The sequence below is a fragment of the Mirounga leonina genome, unplaced genomic scaffold (genome assembly GCF_011800145.1).
Source record: "Mirounga leonina isolate KUSES-001 unplaced genomic scaffold, KU_Mleo_1.0 Mir_115, whole genome shotgun sequence".
In the NCBI taxonomy this organism is placed as follows: Eukaryota; Metazoa; Chordata; class Mammalia; order Carnivora; family Phocidae; genus Mirounga; species Mirounga leonina.
Window position 1 is genome coordinate 6,632,184 of NW_023270268.1, and position 21,534 is coordinate 6,653,717.

Below are 21,534 nucleotides of genomic sequence, written 5' to 3' on the forward strand. Positions count from 1 at the left end.
TTGTGCTCGCTCTGTCAAATGAATAAATAAAATCTTTTAAAAAAAAGGTGTTTTTTTTTTTTTTTTGGAGAGAGAGTGAGCATACACGTGTGGTGGGGGGGGCAGAGGGAGAGGGTGAGAGAGAATCTCAAGCAGACTCCATGTCCAGCACGGAGCCTGACATGGGACTAAATCTTACAACCCTGAGATCATGACCTGAGCCAAAATCAAGAGTTGGACACTTAACTGACTGAGCCACCAGCCACCCCTAAAGATTTTATTTTTAAGTAATCTATACATCCAATGTGGGGCTTGAACTTACAACCCTGACCGAGATCAAGAGTTGCATTCTCTACTGACTGAGCCAGTTGGGTACCCTGGTTTTGATCTGTTTTTAAATAGAATGTCACTTTTTTTACTGTTCACTCAAGAAAATTTGGAAAATATATGATTTTAAAAAATCAGTGATAATTCTAATCCAAGAGATAACTCTAGTGATCTTTTAGAGTGCCCAGACATTATCAGTGACCATAGGTCTTCACTCAGTGGTCCTTCTGTTACCATGTCCTGGCTCCTGAGCCTCCTGGATACTGGGGGCTCCCCAGCCTTGCCCCTGTGCCCGCAGGGACTCCTAGAAAGGCCCTGTGTATTCAGGGCAGCCCTGAGATAAGACTTCCCTCTCCAGTGTCCCCTGGGGAGCAGAGCCTCAGTGTGGTCCTGGAAGAGCCCCCCAGGATCCACCCTGCCATCTATGGCTGGGGGGACAGTCTTTGGGTTGGCTTCTGGTCATGGGGTTGGGGGGAGGGGTCCTCAGGGTAACACCAGTAGAGTCGTGGGAAACACTGCCATTCTTTCAGGCCAGGCTGGTGACCTGAATGTGCTCACTTCACTCCCATCTGATCCTCACACCTCTCCCACATTCCTTCCCCAATGCCCACTTCCCCACGGGTAGGTTCCCAGACACCAAGAAAGCTTCCTCTTCTCATTTTGGGCGTAGTCTTCTAGGAACCTTTGATTGAAAAACCCTCATTTTTCAATAGGGGAAATTCACTGCTGAAATTATCAAAGGCAAAAGCAGAAAATTTTGGAGGGCAACAGCAAAGTTAAAATACAAAACCGTAAGTCTACATGACTGTGAACCTGAATTCTGCCACAAGTTAATGACAGGGGGAAAACAACAGGGAGAGGGATTTCCTCCAGATTAGACAATAAAACATATATAATATAGGGTGACTATGTTGGATCCTTGTTCAAACAGATCGATTGTAAAAAGACATTCTTGGGTCATATAACTGATAGAGGTTAATATCGAGAACTCTTGCAACTCAACAAAAAAGAAATATAACACAATTTAAAAACGGGCAAGGGACTTGAACATTTTTCCAAAGGAAATATACAAATGACTAATAAATAGAGGAAAAGATGTTCAACATCACTAATCATTAGGAAAATGCAAATTAAAACCACAATAAGGGGCACCTGGGTGGCTCAGTAGGTTAAGCGGCTGCTCTTGATTTCGGCTCGGGTTGTGATCTCAGGGTCGTGAGACTGAGCCCCACATTGGGTTCTGCACTGGGCATGGAGCCTGCTTGATTCTCTCTCTCCCTCTCCCTCTGTCCCCCCCCCCACTCTCTCTCTCTCAAACACACACACACACACACACACACACACAAGATACCATATCACACCCATTAGGATGCCTACCATCAATAAAACAATGCCAGAAAATAACAAGTGTTGGCAAGGACATGGAAAAATTGGAGCCCTGTGCACTGCTGGTGGGAATGTAACATGGTGCGGTTGCTGTGGAAAATGGTATGGCAGTTTCTCAAAAAATTAAACACAGAAATACCATATGATCCAGCAATTCCACTTCTGAATATATAACCAAAAGAACTGAAAGCAAGGTCTTGAAGAGAAAGTTGTATATTCATATTCATAGCAACGTTATTCCCAACAACCAAATTCTATAAGCAACCCTAATACCCCTTGACAGATGCATGGATAAGCAGAATGTAGTATACACATACAATGGAATACTATTCATCCCTAAAAAGGAATGAAATTCTAACATATGCTGTAATATGAATGAACCTTGAAGACATTACACTAAGTGAAATAAGCCAGTTGCAAAAAAGACACATACTGTATAATTCCATTTATATGAGGTATCTAAAATAGCCCAATTTGGGGCACCTGGGGGGCTCAGTCGTTGAGCATCTGCCTTCGGCTCAGGTCATGGTCCTGGGGTCCTGGGATCGTGCCCCGCGTCGGGCTCCCTGCTCGGCGGGAAGCCTGCTTCTCCCTCTCCCCCCCGTTTGTGTTCCCCCTCTCGCTGTCTCTCTCTCTCTCTCTGTCAAATAACTAAATAAAATCTTTAAAAATAAATAAATAAAACAGCCAAATTTATATAGAGAAAATAGAATGGTGGTTTCCAGAGTGTGAGGGGAGGAGAGAATGGAGAGTCATTGTTTAATGGGTACAAGGTTTCAGTTTTGCACAAGGAAATATGTTCTGGAGATTGGCAGTATGACAATGTGAATGTACTTAACATTATTGAACTATATACTTAAAAAATAGTTAAGATGGTATGCTTTATGTCATGTGTATTTTACTTCTTAAAAAAAGACATTCTTGGGGCGCCTGGGTGGCTCAGTTCGTTGGGCGACTGCCTTCGGCTCAGGTCATGGTCCTGGAGTCCCGGGATCGAGTCCCGCATCAGGCTCCCTGCTCAGCGAGGAGCCTGCTTCTCCCTCTGACCCTCCCCCCCTCATGTACTCTCTCTCATTCTGGCTCTCTCAAATAAATAAATAAATCTTTAAAAAAAAAAAAAAAAGACATTCTTGGGACAATGGGGGAAATTCAGGTATTAGATGATGCCAAAGAATGATCAATATTTTTTTGGGCGCCTGGGTGGCTCAGTTGGTTAAGCGACTGCCTTCAGCTCAGGTCATGATCCTGGAGTCCCGGGATCGAGTCCCGCATCGGGCTCCCTGCTTGGCGGGGAGTCTGCTTCTCCCTCTGACCTTCCTCCTTCTCATGCTCTCTGTCTCTCATTCTCTCTCTCTCAAATAAATAAATAAAATCTTAAAAAAAAAAAAGATGATCAATATTTTTTTAAGATGTGATAATAGCTTTGTGGTTACACAAGAAAATGTCCAAATTTGTTAGAGTCCAAATCTGAAGTATATTGGTATGAAATAAAAGGTATCTGGGATTTGTTTTTATTTTATTTTTTTAAAGATTTTATTTATTTGAGTGAGAGAGTGAGCGAGCACGAGCGGGGGATGGGCAGAGGCAGAGGGAGAAGCAGACTCCCCGCTGAGCAGGGAGCCCGATGCGGGACTTGATTCCAGGACCCTGAGATCATGACCTGAGCCAAAGGCAGACGCTTAACCAACTGAGCCACTCAGGTGCCCCAGGGATTTGTTTTAAATACTTAAGTAAATTGAGAAAAAAATAATAAAGGATATATGAAGCAAATGTGACCATACAAGTGTCAAGTTCCTGGTTTGATATTGTATCACAGTTACTTAAGATGTATCCATTGGGGGAAATTGTAGGAGAGGTTCAGAAACTACTCTGTACTATTACTGCAACTTCCTGTGAATCTATAATTATCTCAAGATAAGTTTTTTTAAATTTAACGTAAAAATGAAGTAAAAAAATTATGCAATGATTAAAGCTTAATTTTCCATCCTGCCTTCCCCCCCGCCACCGCCCCGTTTCACTGAGATGCAACTGACATATAGCACTATGTTAAGTTTAAGGTATACTGAATAATGACTTGATCTACATACATTGTGAGTGATTACCACAGTAAGTTAACATCCCTCATCTCATACAGATTTTAAAAAAGACTTTTTTTCCTTGTGCTGATAACTCTTAGGATCTACTCTCTTTGACAAGTTTCAGTATACTGTACAGCAGTATTAACTATAATCATCATGTTGTACATTATATCCCCAGTGCTTACTTATTTTATAACTGGCAGTTTGTACCTTATGACCACCTTCATCCATTCCCTCCTCCCCGCACCTCCCACCTCTAGTTACCACACATCTGATTTCTAAGAGTTTAGTTCTTTGTTTAGATTCCATATATAAGTGAGATCATGTAGTATTTTTCTGTCTTATTTCACTTAGCATAATGCCCTCTAGGTCCATCCATGTTGTCTCAAATGGCAGGCTTTCTTTTTTAAATGGCTGAGTATTTCAGTGTGTGTGTGTGTGTGTGTACAATTTATGTGTGTGTGTGTGTGTATATACCACAACTTCTTTATCCATCCATCAGTGGGCACTTAGGTTGTCTCCACGTATCAGCTATTATAAATAATGCTATGAACATGGAAGTGCAGATATCTCTTTGACACAGTGTTTTCATTTGCTTTGGATATATACCCAGAAATGGAATTGCTGCATCATATAGTAGTTTTATTTTTAATTTTTTTAGGAATTTCCATACTGCTTTCCATAGTGGCTCTGCTAGTTTATATTCCCACCAACAGTGAATGAGGGTTTCCTTTTCTTCACATCCTCGCCAGAATTTAGCTACTATTTTGTTTTAAAAGAAGAATACCCTTCATTATACAAATGATCACTGACAATATATAATTATGCATAAATAAAAGTCTTTGTATTTTCAACTAGCATTTTATGTTGGGAAAATGAACCAAACTGTGCTTTTTGAGGATCTACTTATTATATGGGTCCCGGTCAAAAGCAGAATTCAAACATAAACCAAACAGGGCTCTGTCCTCAAGGAACTTAAAGCCCAAGGAATCAAGGCACAAATGCAGGAAAACCTTAATAACTCAAGAGTTAGACAACATAGCCCTCCATAACAGAAATGCTGGCTTGTGCCAGAGACAGCATGTCTTACAAGTTCTGAAGGCAGGCTTCTGTGGGCCAGGTCTTGAAAAACCCCCACGGAGGCAGATAACCTTGAAGTGGGCTTTGAAAGGTGGAGTTGGTGGAGCCAGAGATTCCAGCAGTAAGGAAATAACTTAGGACAGATGGGGAAAGTGAGAGACACATTGGGGGCTGGTGGACTGGAAGGACAAGACCCTCCGGGTTCAGTAGGGAGCCCCTGGAATGCAGGCTGCAACTGGGTGCATGTATCTGGGCAGGAAAGGGCTAAACCAGAGTGCAGAGATTAGTTTAGTGGTTGTGTGCACGACAGATCAGAAAAGTGGTAAGCACAGTAATTTCTGCTTCAGACAACTGCATAAACAAGAATGAGAAATGAAGTGACTGCTAGTTGGGAGGAGCAACTCTGGGATCCCCAGAATCTCCTCAAACCTCAGCAGGCTCATTCCAGTGTTCCCTATCCTAGGCACTGATGCATTAATTCAATCTGCAACTCCTGAGGAGTGGGCCAAGTCCAAGGACCCATGAAGCAAGTCTCACGTGGTCCCTGCTATATTAGTTTTTTTTTGAGTATCCATAAGTGCAAATGAATGTGTTTAAAGACTATCACCCTCATCCACTTCATTACCTCCTTCTAGAGTAGCACTATCCAACAGAAACATATAAGCCACATATGTATTTTTAAATTCTCTAGTAACCATGTTAAAAAACTAAAATCAGTGAAATTAACTTTAAAATATATTTTATTTAACCCAGTATATCTTAAATATCATTTTAACATGTAATCTATATAAAAACTCATGAGATTTTATTTATTTTAATTTTTTTATTTTTTTAAAGATTTTATTTATTTATTTGAGAGAGAGAATGAGAGAGAGCACATGAGAGGGGGGAGGGTCAGAGGGAGAAGCAGACTCCCCGCTGAGCAGGGAGCCCGATGCGGGACTCGATCCCGGGACTCCAGGATCATGACCCGAGCCGAAGGCAGTCGCTTAACCAACTGAGCCACCCAGGCGCCCTCATGATGAGATTTTAACTAGTTTTCATATTAAGTCTTCAAAACCCAGTGTGTATATACACTTACAGCACATCTCAAGTTACTAGCCACATTTCAAATGCTCAATAGCCACACATGTGGCTGTTGGTTACCATATTGGACTATGTAGCTATAAAACCTTGCTACTCAAAGTCTGGTCCCTGGACCAGTAGCATCGACATCACATGTTAGAAATAAGGAATCTTAAGCCCCACTCCAGACCTAATTCATCAGATTCTTTAAAAGGATCCCCGGGTAATCCATAGGTACAAAAAATTGAACAGTTCTTCCTCATACATTAGAGAAGAGAGATGTAGGGTGCACAGAGTTTTGGCTATTCAACATCAACGTTTCTCCTAGTCATTGAAGTTCCATGTCATGATTCCACTCAGTGCTATGTCCAGACAGAGATCTAAGCCAACCACCACTTCCTGGTGCTGAGCACTATGGTTGGTTCAGGTGTTTCATGTAACCCAACAAGAGTCAATGAGACCCAATGAATCCTTTGATAGATTCCACTGTGTTTGAAAAGGCCATGCACTCTGGAGCCATTTTGGAGCATGATGGGAGAGCCCGCCTGTATATGAAGCCTGTGAATGGAGGAAAAACCAGATACTGATTACCTCATTTGAGCCCCTGCTTCAAGGCTTACAGCTTGACTTTTCAGACATGTGAGCCAGTAAATTACCTGTTTGTTTAAACTTGTTTGGGTTGTGTGCTAGATAGAGATCCATCTCCTCCTCTATATCTCTTCCCCTGGTTCTCTCCCAGGCTCTGTGCCTCAGGGTATTGACCTTCAAGGATTACCCGAATAGGCTCCCTTTGCCCTCTGGTTTTCTACTGGGGTTGGCCAATGGGAGGTACCAGCAGGAGATCAGAGTAGGAAGAGACTGAAGTCAGGGTATTTATTTGCTTGCCTCCTTTCTTGTGAGTTTGCTGAGGGCCAACTTCCTTTCTATCAAAGGCTATAGCTACTTTCAGGCAGCGTTTTCCTTCACTTACCTTCTCTGGTTCCAGTAATCCTCTGTCTCCCTGCTCCGTCATGGCCTAGGGCTGTTTGCTCCCCAAGGTTGTCAGTCCTGGACTACTGCACATTCCTTTTGGTTTCCCTATTTCCTGACCATGACTCTGCAAAAAGTTCCTTTATCAAACTCTCCTAGAGGTATCCATTTTGAGTGTGCCATTTATTTCTTTTTGGGACCTTACTGGTACACTAGTTAGTATCAGGAGTGGTCTTAAAATAGGATTCCATACACACACACAATGGGCTATTACTCAGACATAGAAAAGAATGAGATTTTGCCATTTGTGACAACATGGATGGACCTAGAGGGTACTATGCTAAGTGAAATAAGTCAGATAAAGACAAATACCATATAATTTCACTTATATGTGGAATCTAAAAAACAAAACATATAAACAAGCAAACAACAAACAAAAAACAGAAACAGACTCATAAATGCAGAGGACAAATTGGTGGTTGCCAAAGGGAGGTGGTAGGGGGATGGGTGAAATAGATGAAGAGGATTAAGAGGTATAAATGTCCAGTTATAAAATAAGTCATGGAGATGAAAAGTACAGTATAGGGAATGTAGTCAATAATACTGTAATAACACTGTAGGGTGACAGATGGTAACTCCACTTCCTGTGGTGAGCACTGCGTAATATATAGAATTGTTGAAAAAAAAAAAGGGTTCCAGAATTGAGTTGCTCACATTTTTGAGGAAGACATGGATAACCTCTGTGCTGTGGTGAAATGGGACCGTGGCAATCCATAACATGCAGTGTCATCACATATAAGCAAATCATCCCTGGGAGTGGCGTGGGATAAAGCACAGGTAGAGGAGGATAAAGACATGAGGAGATTCCACCAACCTGAAGTACCTGTCACAAACTGTATTATCAAGTCCAGTGAGCCATAAAATGGGAGAGGCATGTCAGCCTACCATTATAAAACAGAAATGGGCATACACCGGGCAGATCCAAAGACATAGGGAACTACCTGAATCCCCTGGTATCCAATGCCGCTGCCTGACTATATCTCCTTCCACATTCTACCAATGCCCTCCAAAGAAATAAGGTCAGTTAGTGGAGGAAAAGCAAGCACGGGCTTCTCTTACAGACGCAGCCAGAGTGTTGCACCACAGACCACTCTGGAATGGCTCCAAAAGCCTGTAGTGAAGGGATGTTCTCTAGTGAGCAGTGCTCTGCTACAGGTCAGCTAAGGCACAGATCGACCCTGACTTGTGGGGAGTAACTAACAGGCTGGCCAGCTGGTCAGGAATTTACAGAGAGCAAGATCAGAAGACCAGGGACAAGGTGGTCAAGGGAAAGATGGACTTCTTGCCATCCACACAGTATAGATATGCATGTTCCACATAAATGCTCATCCAAGGGCCTCTGTTGTAGATGAGACTCTCAGTAATCAGGAGGACAAGATGACCCAACCCGTGGACATTGGATGGCCTCTTCCTCAGATACCCTGGTGCTTGCTCAATAGACCCATTTACAAAGTGGCCATGGTGACAGGAAAGGAGACAGTGATGGGCTCAACAACATAGACTTGCCCTCATCAAGCTGATCTGGCCACTGCCAGTATTGTGTCTTTCAAGAAATGCATCCATTTCGGGGCACTTGGGTGGCTCAGCTGGTTAAGCATCTGCCTTCAGCTCAGGTCATGATCCCAGGACATGCTCCCTGCTCAGCAGGGGAGTCTGCTTCTCCCTCTCCCTCCCCCCACTCATGAACTCTCAAATAAATAAAATCTTTTTTAAAAAAAAAGCATTAAAGGGGCGCCTGGGTGGCTCAGTTGGTTAAGCGACTGCCTTTGGCTCAGGTCATGATCCTGGAGTCACAGGGTCGAGTCCCGCATCGGGCTCCCTGCTCGGCAGGGACTCTGCTTCTCCCTCTGACCCTCCTCCCTCTCATGCTCTCTGTCTCTCATTCTCTCTCTCTCTCTCAAATAAATAAATAAAATCTTAAAAAAAAAAAAAGCATTAAAAATGCATCCATTTCATTAGGTTGTTAAATTTATTGGCATTAAGTTGTTCATGAGGGGTGCTGGGTGGCTAAGTGTCTGCCTTCAGCTCAGGTCATGATCTCAGGGTCCTGGGATCAAGCCTCGCATGGGGCTCCCTGCTCGGCGGAGGTCTGCTTCTCCCTCTCCCTCTGCCCTTTCCTACCACTCGTGCTTGCTCTCTCTCTCAAATAAATAAAAAATATTTTTAAAAAAGTTGTTCATGATATTTCTAAATTATCCTTTCAATATCTGTAAAAACTGATGATGTCAACTCAGTCATTCCTGATATTGGTAATTTGTGTTTTCTGTACTTTTTTCTTGATCATCCGACTACCGGTTTAACAACTGAAGAGATTTTTTTTTTCTCAAAGAATCAGTTTTTGGTTTCATTGATTTTTCTCTATTTTTTGTTTAGTATTTCACTGAATTTCACTCTGGTCATTATTTCTTTTCTTCTGTTTGAGTTCAAATTACTTTTTTTTTTTTTCCAATTTATTAAGATGGAGGCTGAGGTCATTGATTTTTGACTGTTCTTCTGTAACATAAGACATTTAGTGCTACACTTTCCCTGAGTACTGCTGCTGAGTGCCCAGCTTGTTTATTCAGAAGCTGTGTTGCGCCCAGAAATGGTACCACTTCCACAGGGGCCAGCCAGACACCCAGTTACTGAACCCCTTTCAACATGCTGGGGAAAGTTCTTTGTCTTTATAGGAATAGACACACATAGCATGGGTATGGATTTGCCTCTCCTGCCTGCAGCATCTCTGCCAGCATCACCAGTTTATGGACTTGCAAAATGCCACATTTATCTCATGCCACACTGATCTCACACGATGCTGCTTCCATCAAAGGGACACATTTATGGCAAACCAAGTGGGACAGTGGCCTCACTCTCTTAGAATTCCTGGTCTCACCATATGTCCTATCACCCAGAAAGAGCTAGTTTGGTAGAACAGTGGGTGGGCCTGTTTAAGTCTCAGTTTATAAGCCTTGAAAATCAGCAGCCAGTCTATGGTGCCATAGCCAGAATGCATGGCTTTGGGAAACAGGGGTAAAGAGGGGGATGACCCTCCTCACTGTTACACCTGATGAATTACAAAGAAATTTTTGTGCTTCTCATCTCTGCAAACTTGGGCTTGGTGGGTTTGTAAGTTCTAGTGCCAAAGAGGATACTTCCACCAGGGAACACATCCATGGTTCCATTAAACTATTAGAAGAAACTGCCTCCTGACTGATACACGCTGTAGCACAGGGTATCCTCAAAATCTAGCTTCCTTTTCTTTCTTTGAGGATAGAACTCCAGAGTTTTAACTGGAGTTAATATGGCCACCCTGCTAAAGACCATAGACATTTATAAGACATTTATTACTTCCCTCCTCTCTTCGTGAGAGTATACTTCCTGACCCACTGATGTTGAGCTTGGGTATGTGACTTGTGTGGGCCAATGGGATGGTAGCAGACATGATCCAAGCAAAGGCTTTAAATGTGCTTGTGAAATTGGTGGGCTCAGACCTTCATCTTGCCATTCTGATTCTGGACAGGTAAGTGCAGAAGTAAAAGGGTTCGTACCTCTGCCAGGTCACCAATCTTGCTCTCAGGCAACCTTCTCCACATAGCTTCTAACCTATGTACATGACTTACCAAGGCATACATATGCTGCTATTACCATGAAGGTCATTACCGTGATGAGCTCATGGCCTGGGGAGCTTGGTGGTGGCTAGAGGATGAGAGATACATCCCAGAGGATGAGATCTGAACCCAAGCCGCAGCGAGCCATGTCCAGCTGAATCCAACATAGACTAGCCAAACACCAGTTCATCTGTAGACATGTGAATGTGAAATTAATGCTTATTGTTGGCTGCTACTGATATTTTGTGGTTGTTTGTTACACAGCATTTTTGTGGCCACAGCTGAGACCCTAAGTGTAGCCATATGACTAAGTTTTGGGCATTAGGATGGAAGAGAAAGTTTTATGTGCCACTTTCAGTTCATGACCTTAACAGAGAGGTGTGTGCCCTCTACTTTCCCTCTTCTTCATGCTGCAGGAATGTGTGATGGGAGCTAAAAGCTGCAGGATGGTAAATACAAGATGCGAAGGGCCTGGGACCTGATACTATGGCGAACTATCAGCACAGGACTGCTTACACTCAGCCTTTTAGGGCAGAAAGAAACAAATTGTTATTTTGCCTATTGTTGCAGCAGGAATGCCAGCAGCCTAATGCAGTGTGTAGCAACCAGGAGGTCCTGAGAAAATGGGTTTGTTGCAAACCCCTGCAGTGTTCATCCAACCACAGTCCTATGATGTCCACTGCTGGTCTCCTCCTTGCTCTACTGTGGGCTCTGCCCATTTTGCTGTTGACCACTGCACCCATGGTCTGCCTTGGATCACTGCTGCTCTTGTTACAAAGGCCCCCATTTCCTGCTGCACTGCTAGCAGTGAGGGTGAGGCTTGACTGAAGGGCTAATTGTAACTGGACACTTAATATGACTGCCCTGTAGTCTAAAGCACAAGAAAAGTTAAAGCAGGGATGCATGTTTACTCACCCTATAAGCTGGAGGTGCAAAGACAATGGAGCTACTTTGTTTTCTATAATCTAATCTTTCGCATAAGCCCGTCCTGCTGGGTGTGAAGGGGAGATTTGGATTTACCAGTAAATAATGGATGGGATGAGTTTGGTTCAAACATTGTCTTTGGGGGTAACTTGGTCTCTCTTAAGTAAATGCTGCTTCTCTTTCCTCTTCCCCTTCATCTTTTCAAGATGGTTATCTGGGAGTATGGGAAAGGCAAGGCACAAATATGACTATGTGATAGAAGAGTTGCCTTGGATCCCTGTGAGCAGGTCCTTGTACTGTCTTTCTGGTTCTGCCATGAAAGACTGGGTCTGGTTCCTGAGCTCCTATAATTACCTGCTGAGATGCACTGGGCCTAATCTGGTCTTTGGAGTGTAATGCCAGCACCCAGAGCTGAAGTCCATGGTCCCAACATTTGCCTTCTGCCACAAAGTCCTACCCCTGCAGGCTTTTCATTCCAACTCTCAGTGCAAGCCTCTACAACACTTCCTCATGCCTTTGTGGGACACAGGGAAGCTTTTGATCTCCTGTAGAACAAGTATAGGAACTGGGTAGGGTATCCTGGTTTTCACTGGCTTAGATTCTGCCCTCCGTCATTGCTACATTATTGTTCCTACAGTATTTTGTTCATGATGCAAAGCCAGGCGCAAGGCTTCCCCTAGCAGCCTGAAGCCTCCCTCATGTCATACCTGGGGAAGTGGTCTACAAGCCTGTGATGTTCTTGGCTTCTCCACAGTCTCCGTATCTGTCTTCCATAGTTTCCCCCAGTCAAGATCTGGATGGACTGGGGAGGGTGGCTAGGGGAAAATGAGAACCCTGGAGCCTGCCTGCCTTCCTTCCTTTCCCTCTTCTGTTTCTCCTGTCCAAATGCCTGCAGGTTGGAAAACACAACTGTTACTTTTATTCCCTCTTCCTTTTTTTTCCAGGGCAGTGACCCTCACGGTCTGGACATTATAGGTAGGGAGAGGTTTCATCCCTACAGTATGGAAGGAGTACCATGCTCTGAGTGAATTAGGCATGGCTTTTGGTATGGACAATTGTGAACTATGGCCCTCTAAGGACAATTATATTGATGGTCTGTGGGCACACTCATCTCCTGGCAGTACATTTCCCACAGCCTGGTTTACTTAACCCAGAAGAATGCCACATTTGTATGTGCCCTTGCATATGCACCTGCTTCCCTAGAACCCTCCAAGGGGTTCTCGGCACTCTAAATTTGCTTCCTTCCAAGGTCTCCCTGCCAGGTGAAATGTAACATACCATGCACACCATATGTAGATTTCCAGGTGAAATTACCCAACTCCTTACTGATAAAGGTTTTTTCTAGCTGCAACACAGTCTCTACAGCTTTACTTTCCGAAGATCAGTGGGTGCTCTTGCAATATGTGGAGTTAGTTCCTCTTTGTTCCCGTTTTCAGGCTGTTCCCCAGGCACATAAGAAGGCCCATGAGAGCACCAGCTATTCTACAATAGTTACTACAATGCTACCAAATCTTTAACTATTTTTTTTTTCTGTAGGATTTGGGTGGATTAAATTCTTGGGCAGGTAGAAACCCCTCCCTACCTATAATGTCCATACACTTTTATGTAATTCTATGTAAGAGGTCAGGGTGGGCTTTATTATCTTCATGTCCAACTAGAAGCTCCATGGGAGGATGGCATGGGGACGTGGAGAGGGCTCACTGGGTTAGCATTTACCGAAGATATCAAGTTTCCCCCATAAGACTGAACCAGAAGAGTCTGTTCATAGTAGGATAACACCTTCTCTGTCTGCTGGATGGGGTGCTCAGACTCTGCTCTAAGGTCACGGGGAGCCCTCCGTCATGGTCCGCTGCCATTCAGCAGGGAAATAACATCAGTTCTGGGGTCCAGGTCCCTTTGGATGATGGAAGGCAATTTCCTCTTGAGGCAGACTGCTCACAGCTGTGCATATGGAGAACAGTTCATAAACGTCTGGGCACTGCATTTGATAGGGCACTTTTGTTCCCATTTCTTGTGTCCTGAATTTTCCAACTCATTGTCCAGGCAGCCGGGAGTCTAATTTTGGTAGACCTGAAACATGAATTCACTTTTTCAGGTTGGATGCTAAAGGCAAACAAGCCTTCACAATTCCCTGAGAATCAGAGAGAAAGCCTTTATTTCCTCCATCAGATTTTGCAATCAGAAATGAGGTGGTGTGCCACGGGCAAGCAGCAGTGTGGTGTGAATGACATCATGCATATGGTGGAAACCTGTCTGTCCTGAGTAAGCAGACTTGAGTCAGACATATAGCAGGCACTGCTGCTTAACCTCCATCCCCAGAATGCTTTCTTGCTCTATTCCCATCAGCTAGTAAATGACAGCTATCACTTACTCTGCACTTACAAGGCAGGTACTGTGCTAGGCATTTCCAGGAATTTCTGGAGGCAAGTCCTCAAACTTTCTGAGTTTGTTTCCTCATCTGTAAAACTGGCATAAAAACCTCACAAGGCTATTTTACAGACTACATGAGGTATTTATATCCCTCAGCACATTGTCAGGCACATTATAAGCACTTTAATTGTTGCTATAAAGATTTTATTGGGCTTTTTATCTGAATTTATATTAGGAAACTAGGCATTAAGTTCCAGGCTGTCTGAATCTATTCATTTCCTGAGTTCAGAGAGGGAGGGATACCAAGTTATCAGAAGATAAATGAGTATTAGGTTCCTGAGTTTAATGAGAGATACCTGCATTTTTAAATGTTTTTTATAAACTATAGCCACCCTCAGAGATTCTGAAACTCCTGCCTGACGTTGAGAAGTAAATGGCATATACCTTTTTGCCAACTTCCCCAGAAAGGAGAGAAATGCAGTTCTTCATACATTTCTAAATTGTCATCATGCTGGCAGAACTTAAGGTGGGCAAAAAAACAAAACAAAATACCAAACCCAAAACTCCACAAAAATCCTTTACTTCCTTTCTAGTGATAGGGTATTGCCCGCTCCTAATGGGTGACCCACAACCTAATCTGAAATACAGAATAATCACAAAAAGAGAAGACTGTGGGCCCATGGCAGGACAGGCTCCATGCCCAGAAATGGTTTGGGTGAGGTGGAAAGTGTACATGACTTTGCTCAGGCCTGGAACAATCTCAAAGCATTCAAAGTGGAGGTGGACCATCAGCTGAAGCTGGCAGAGCCAGCAAGACTTGGACAGGTGGAGAAGAAAAGTGGCATCCCTGAAAAGAGGACTGGTCTGAACAAAGGGGCCCAGGGAGGCACAGTGAAACCAGGCTGAAGAGCATGCTGGAAGTCCCCTCAGTTTGAAAGAAAAGAGCAGATTGTGGGGTACCATAAACTTCAGTACTGCCTGAGATACGAGAAACCAAACTTTAAATTATGAAATATACTTTAAAAAGCACACAAACATACACAAGTAATTGAGCACTTGTAACCCAAATCTTGAAAGTGTTCTGCATGACTGACCCTGGTAGCATCCCTCTCCTTTCCCTAGAGCCAATCACCAAACTGGATTTTTTTGTTTCCTTGCTCTTCGTATCGAATACAGAAAAGCTTATTCAATTGTGCCTATTTTTGACCTTTTTGTGAGTGCAATCATAGCGTGGGTATTCTTCTGTTACTTTGTTTCTACTGTTTTGGAGATTACTCTGCATTTTTTATATAGCTGTAATAAGTACCTTTCCACTGTATATAGTACCCATTCTATAGATGTTTTTACATTCCATTTGGGTGACTTCCTTTGTTTAGCTAGTTATTATAAAGCATATGATAGAAGTCTTTTCATATATCTTGCTCGGAATATACGCACAGGAGTTTATTTAGGGTATATATACCAAGGAGTGGAACTGCTGGGCTGCAGGGAAAGCACAGGTTCTACTTTACTAGGTAATACCAACCTGCTTTCCAAAAAGTTGCATCAAGTGACGTTCCAACCAGCAAAGCCTGAGAGCTTCTGCTGCTCTTCATCTTGGCCAACACTTGGTATTTCCTGGCTTTTAAATTTTGCCCAGCTGGTGAGGGTGAAATGGTATCTCACTTTAGTTTTTTTTTTTTTTTTTTAAAGGTTTTTTATTTATTTATTTGACAGAAAAAGACACAGCGATAGAGGGAACATAAGCAGGCGGAGTGGGAGAGGGAGAAGCGGGCTTCCCGCCAAGCAGGGAGCCCGATGTGGGGCTCGATCCCAGGACCCTGAGATCATGACCTGAGCCGAAGGCAGATGCTTAACGACTGAGCCACCCAGGCGCCCCCTCACTTTAGTTTTAATCTGCATTTTCTTGATTATTAACGCAGCTGGGGTTTCTATTTCTGGGCCCCCAAAATACTGTTGTGGAATCAATCTTAATGAATTACTTCAAGAATTTACACTGTTAGTGCTATAAATTATTGGAATGTTTTGTTCTTACAGTTATAGCAATACACGCAAATGTGTATTGCACCTCCAAGCATTTCCAAGACCTTATTCTATACATTCACATACATGTATGTTATAGACTAAACGTTTGTGTCTCCCCCAAATTCATATACTGAAATCCTAACCCTGAACATGCTATTAGGCTTACTTTTGGAAGGTAATTAGGTCATAAGGGTGGAGCCCTCATAAATGGGATTAGGGCTTCCTCCTGCTCTCTGTTCTGTACCATATGGGGAAACAATGAAAAGACAGTTATCTAAAAGCCAGGAAGCAGGCTCTCAGCAGACACTAGATCTGCCAGCACCTTGATCTTAGACTTCCCAGACTCCAGAACTGCGAGAAAAAGATGTCTGTTGTTTAAACAAGCAGTCTATGGTAATTTATTATAGTAGCCCAAACTAAGCAATGCTGAAATCTAATTTATTTAAAACTTGCTTGTTTACCTTAATTGTAGATCATCCTATTCCAGTATGCATAGATGTACTTCATTCTTTCTAACTGCTGTGTAATATTTCACGGTATGGATGACCCATAATTTTACAGTCTCCTCTTTTTTAATTAATTTTTTTGAACAGGTAATATTTGGATTTATAAAATCCAATGTGTACAAGAGCATATTCCTCCTACTCCTCTTCCTCAAGAAGTCAGTAGCACTGGCCTGGAGGCAACCAAAGTTAGTAGCTGCAGTAGAGATTGGCCAGATGCTCACCACTATTTCTTCTTCCTGAGCACACAGGAAGCCATGTCCCAGTTTCCTTGACTTAGGTTGGGGTCAGACAACCTGGTCTGACCATCACAACAAGGGAGGAAGTAATAGACACAATTTCCAGTGTTTGCTACCTTTTGTGGTCTTCTCTCTCTTAGCTAACTAGCTGGCTGAATGCAGAGTCCAGAGGAGGACTCCAAGGAGGCCCTAGAAGATGCTGCCACAAGACATTAGACACCAAAATCTCTGATTCTTTGCTTGGAGGAAAGGAACTAGGAACATCAGCATTGGACTTTACGTGAGAAATAAGCTTCTGGGTTAAACGAGTCAACTTTTGGGGATGTAATTTTTGCTAGCATTAATTATAACAACACACATATTTCTTATGTATCCTGAAATACAAGCAATTGCCAGTCCTCTATCAAAGGACATGCAGATTATTTCCAGTTTTTCCCTATTACAATGATGCTACAATAAACATCCTAATGAGGTAGGTTTTTAGACATACTAAACCCTTAAGAGTAGTATTTGAAATGGAGCAGGCATATAGGAACCTGCTCCACCTCAGTGAGGTATTTCCCATCTTTTGCTTAATTCGGCTTGAGCTCATCAAGTTGGCTGCATGGTGCCATTCAAGCTACTCTCTGGCTCAGAATCCAGCTCGACGCTGAGATTCTCCTTTCTGCACAGACTCATTTTTTTCCTACAGTAACCTTTGCACCCACCTATTTCTTACATGCTCTCAGTGCCTGTCCCCTTGGACATTCATTTCCTGGGTTTGCCAAGATATCAGCTTCTTGCCAGGCTCCACACTCCTCGTTTGTGCATGTCTCCTGTACTCTCATGCTCCACCTATTTACTGAACACGACACTTGAATATGGGCCTGTGTGGGGTACCGTTCCAGGCACAAGGGAGGAAGCACACCTATGTAAGGTATGGGTATTGTCCCCTCTCATAACAAGAGATGATGTTATAGCACATGTGACATGTGATAAGGGACTGATGAGGTGGGGGGCAGAGTCTAGCAATCTACAGTTGGTCCTGGCATTGACATGGAAGGGCTGAGAAAATTGGTTTATAACAAAGACATAAAATTGTGCTTTTTCTTTATTCAGGTTACTTATATAGGATACACATCAATTTCTGGACTTTAAAAATTTTCTTTCATTAAAGGAGCCTATAAAACTTGAATTATTACAGGGGCGCCTGGGTGGCTCAGTTGTTAAGCGTCTGCCTCCAGCTCAGGTCATGATCCCAGGGTTCTGGGATCGAGCCTCGCATCGGGCTCCTGCTCAGCGGGAAGCCTGCTTCTCCCTCTCCCACTCCCTCTGCTTGTGTTCCCTCTCTCGCTGTGTCTCTCTCTGTCAAATAAATAAATAAAATCTTTAAAAAACAAAAAAAAACTTGAATTATTACAGCTGTAATTACCACTTGAAGGCATCACTAGTCCTGAAATCAGTCCTTTTTTCTCTATCCTGCAGGTGCTAAAAGCAGAACACAATGCAGGTAAGTTGCTTAAAGGCAACAAAGAAAGAAGGGGAAGCATGAATATACTTCCCCTTTGGGTTTCTCAGTCTAGGCAGTGATTCTCAACTTTTGGGTTTATATACTGTAGTAGATGCTGTCTATACCCTTTGGGCTTACTCTGGAGTTTGCTTTCAGAGCATTCTAGTACATGAGGAAGATTGCCTGTGTCTGTTGCCTGAGTGCATTCTCTGCCTTCGGGAGCATGTTTTTCCCAGCACTGAGCTAGGTAGAAGTACAGGAGCAATACCCTAAAGAGGGAAAGGAGGTGGTGGGTAAGTACCTCAGCTACCTCTTCGTGGGACAATTCTGGGGTTTGTTCCTGATTCTCAGACAGTTCACAGCATCACTGAGCCCACTCATTAATTCATCTTTTAATGACTTTCCTTCCTGTCTCACTTCTCCATTCTGTCAGAGTGCCTCTTGGAGACATCTCTTAAATAAACTATTTGCATCCAAATCTGGGTTTTAGTGCCTGATTTGGGGAGAGATCCAAACTAACACAAGGCTTTCTTTGAAAATGTGAGGAAAAACAAGGCCTCTCTCCCCAGGAAAATATGTCGTATTTTCAAGAAACCTAGGTAGGATTTGGTGAAATTTTGATATTAGGTCCAGGCTTCCAGATTCACTCTCTCCCTCCTCCCACTCCCCATCCTCCAAAACATTATGGAGGGAGCCATATCCAAGGACTGGCAGCCTAACAGGAATGAAAGTATCACTTTAATAGCTTCAAACGTGCCTAAAACTCCTTTTACCTGTTTAAAATACTCTCTTTATGAGTGGCTTCCTCTACAGTTTTCTCATAGAGGATGTTTGCCAAACTCCTTAAGTATTTTCTAGCACGGTATACAGATGGTCCCCAATTTACAATGGTTTGACTTACAGTTTTTAGACTTATGATGGTACATTCTACATTTGGTAGAAACTGTACTTCAATTTTGAATCTGGATCTTTTCCCAGTCTAGTGCTATGTGGGACAATCCTCTCCCGGTGGGCTAGCCAGTGGCAGCTGTCGCAGCTCCCGGTCAGCCACGTGATCACCAGGGTAAACAACCATACACTTACAACTATCCTGTACCCATACAGCCATTCTGTTTTTTACTTTCAATACAGTATTCAATTACATGAGATATTCAACACTTAATTATAAAACAGGCTTTGTGTTAGATGATTTTGCTCAACTGTAGGTGAATGTAAGTGTTCTGAGCATGTTTAAGGTAGGCTAGGCTAAGCTATGATGTTTGGGACGTTAAGTGTATTAAGTGCATTTTCACTTACAATATTTTCAACTTACAATGGGTTTATTGGGACATAACCCCATCATAAGTCGAAGAAGATCTGTACTGGCCTTTTCTGCATGATGCTTTATAACATATCTATTTATGTATTTGCTTAGTTGTTTACTGTTTCTCTAGTAGACGCTACGCTCATGAAAGCAGTAACTAAGTCACTTTGTTTATCACTGTATACCCGGTGTTTATGACAGTGTTCTCACATGGAAGATGCTCCATAAGCTGAGAAAGAGGTTGAGGTTTGGGCTCCTGGGCTCAAATAGCCACCAATTCCTTGCTCATTAAAAACATGGAATCTTAACCTCTATCAGGCCACATGGAGAAAGACCTGGAGACAGGAAAATAAAGTAACCAGATCTGCAGAACAGATTCTGGCTCAACTACACCATCAAGCTATGTGTGAAGGAGGGAGAGAAGAACTCATTGATGAAGAATGTGGGTCAATTAACATACTAATTTTCACTATTAGGTTAGTAGCTCCTTTCCACTGGGGAAGGGGGAAGGAGAAAGGTTTTGGTCAAAATCTCTCCCTGAAGTATATACTATTCTGCATATAATTTCAAGGGAGTAAAACAAACAAACAAAAAAACTTACACAAACTTCTGAAGTCTGTCCATGGTCCACGCAGGCCAACAATCCCAGGTTAACAGTCTCTATGGACTTTTTTTTTTACCGGTACAAACCTTGAGATCTCTAATCTTTACCATCAGATTTAGCTCCTATATATTTGATCCTCATACCTCTTCTCCCTGCAAAAAGAAAGGCAACACATAGCAGTAAAGTGGTAATGGCTGAAACCAATTCCTACAGCAAGGCCTGTGTTCTGCTTTCAAACATGGGAAATGGCCTTTTGGTTGTGACTGGAATATTCTATTTTCGCAGTTTCCACCTGTTGAAATCATGTTACCTTTGCAGGGCCTGGTACAAATGCCACCTCTTCCACGAGAAATGTTCTCCAATCCCACCAACCAGGTGGAAACCTAACAGTTCCATTCCCGCAGCTCCTGGTTGACTACTTTTGTTTTGTGGTCAGTGGCCCTCCTTATAGCAAGAGCTCAGCACAGGGCTTCCAGGGCCTGGTAGGGCCTCGGCGAAGGTCTCTCTCCCTTAATGACTACTCCTGGTCTGAAAGATGTTCAATTCATGCCGATGCTCTCTTTTTCTATTTTAATTTCCACCTCAGAAATTTCCCCAATGGACCCAACTGATCAACCTGAGAAAACTCGAATTCGGGGAGGTCACACAAAAGTCAAGGCCCTTGCAACGACGCCAAATCACATGGACCGAATCTCACTTGTTTAATGGCCCAAGCCGCGGCAGGAGAAAAAGCCCAACTTTTCGAGTCCCCCAAGACAGGTGCTCCTTTGAGCTCTGGACCCAAAGCTGAGAATAGACAAGGACTCCCCTCCCTGCCCAATCAGGTGACAGAGAGGGTGGCGACAGACGCTGCAGAGAGCACTTCCCCCTTGAAAAAAGTGTCAAGGGGCAAGCTTCCAGTTCCACTTCGTCCCACAGCTCAAGGCCTTTCATCCTGGTAGGCAGTTGTCCACACCCCAAGGCTACCCCACCCAGCTGCGCCCTCCAGCTTCTCCACACCCTACCGAGCCGTTTGCACGTCTCGAGGGTGTGACGGATACGCCGTGACATCACTCCGGGAAAAGGGCAAAGCGAGCAACGTACTGGCGATCTTCACGCGGCCCTGGCGCTGAGAAGCGCGCGGAGAGTCCAGAGGCGGGACTAACTTTGACTGACGTCCACACCCACCCATTGCCTTTCTGATTCCTTCTCAAACAAACCAATAAATGAGACGACGGGGAGACGGCAGCGTACACCAGCCGCCAGGAGTGGCTCCACCCCCTCCACTGGGTCGTCGTTTGGTCGCCATGATTAGTGTGGCTACCACCTTCGTGCTACTTTAGGCTCTCCTCTGGCTTTCTGATACCCTCTCTGAACTCCTTCCTAAGCATTTGTTCCCTTCCACTGTCAACTTCCTCCTTCTCGGGATTCTGGCTAGCTCGGTGCCTATACAGCCACATTTGAAATGGCGGCCGGAGGCGGGCCCAAGGCGGGGCCTGCCCGGCGCGGTGACGTCAGCGCGCTGCGTGTCGGCAGGTGGAGGGAGAAGGGAAAGTTTGGCCCGTGC

General features: G+C 43.6%; 1 long non-coding RNA gene across 1 annotated transcript; it reads right to left on the minus strand.

Annotated features, from left to right (window-relative positions):
* Positions 1-5,814: 5,814 nt before the first annotated feature.
* On the minus strand, positions 5,815-21,260 carry LOC118001947. The gene is made up of 3 exons (XR_004676893.1): positions 20,299-21,260; positions 19,986-20,140; positions 5,815-6,473 (listed from the first exon to the last, which is right to left on the minus strand). It is a non-coding gene; the product is annotated as an uncharacterized LOC118001947 (long non-coding RNA).
* Positions 21,261-21,534: the final 274 nt, after the last annotated feature.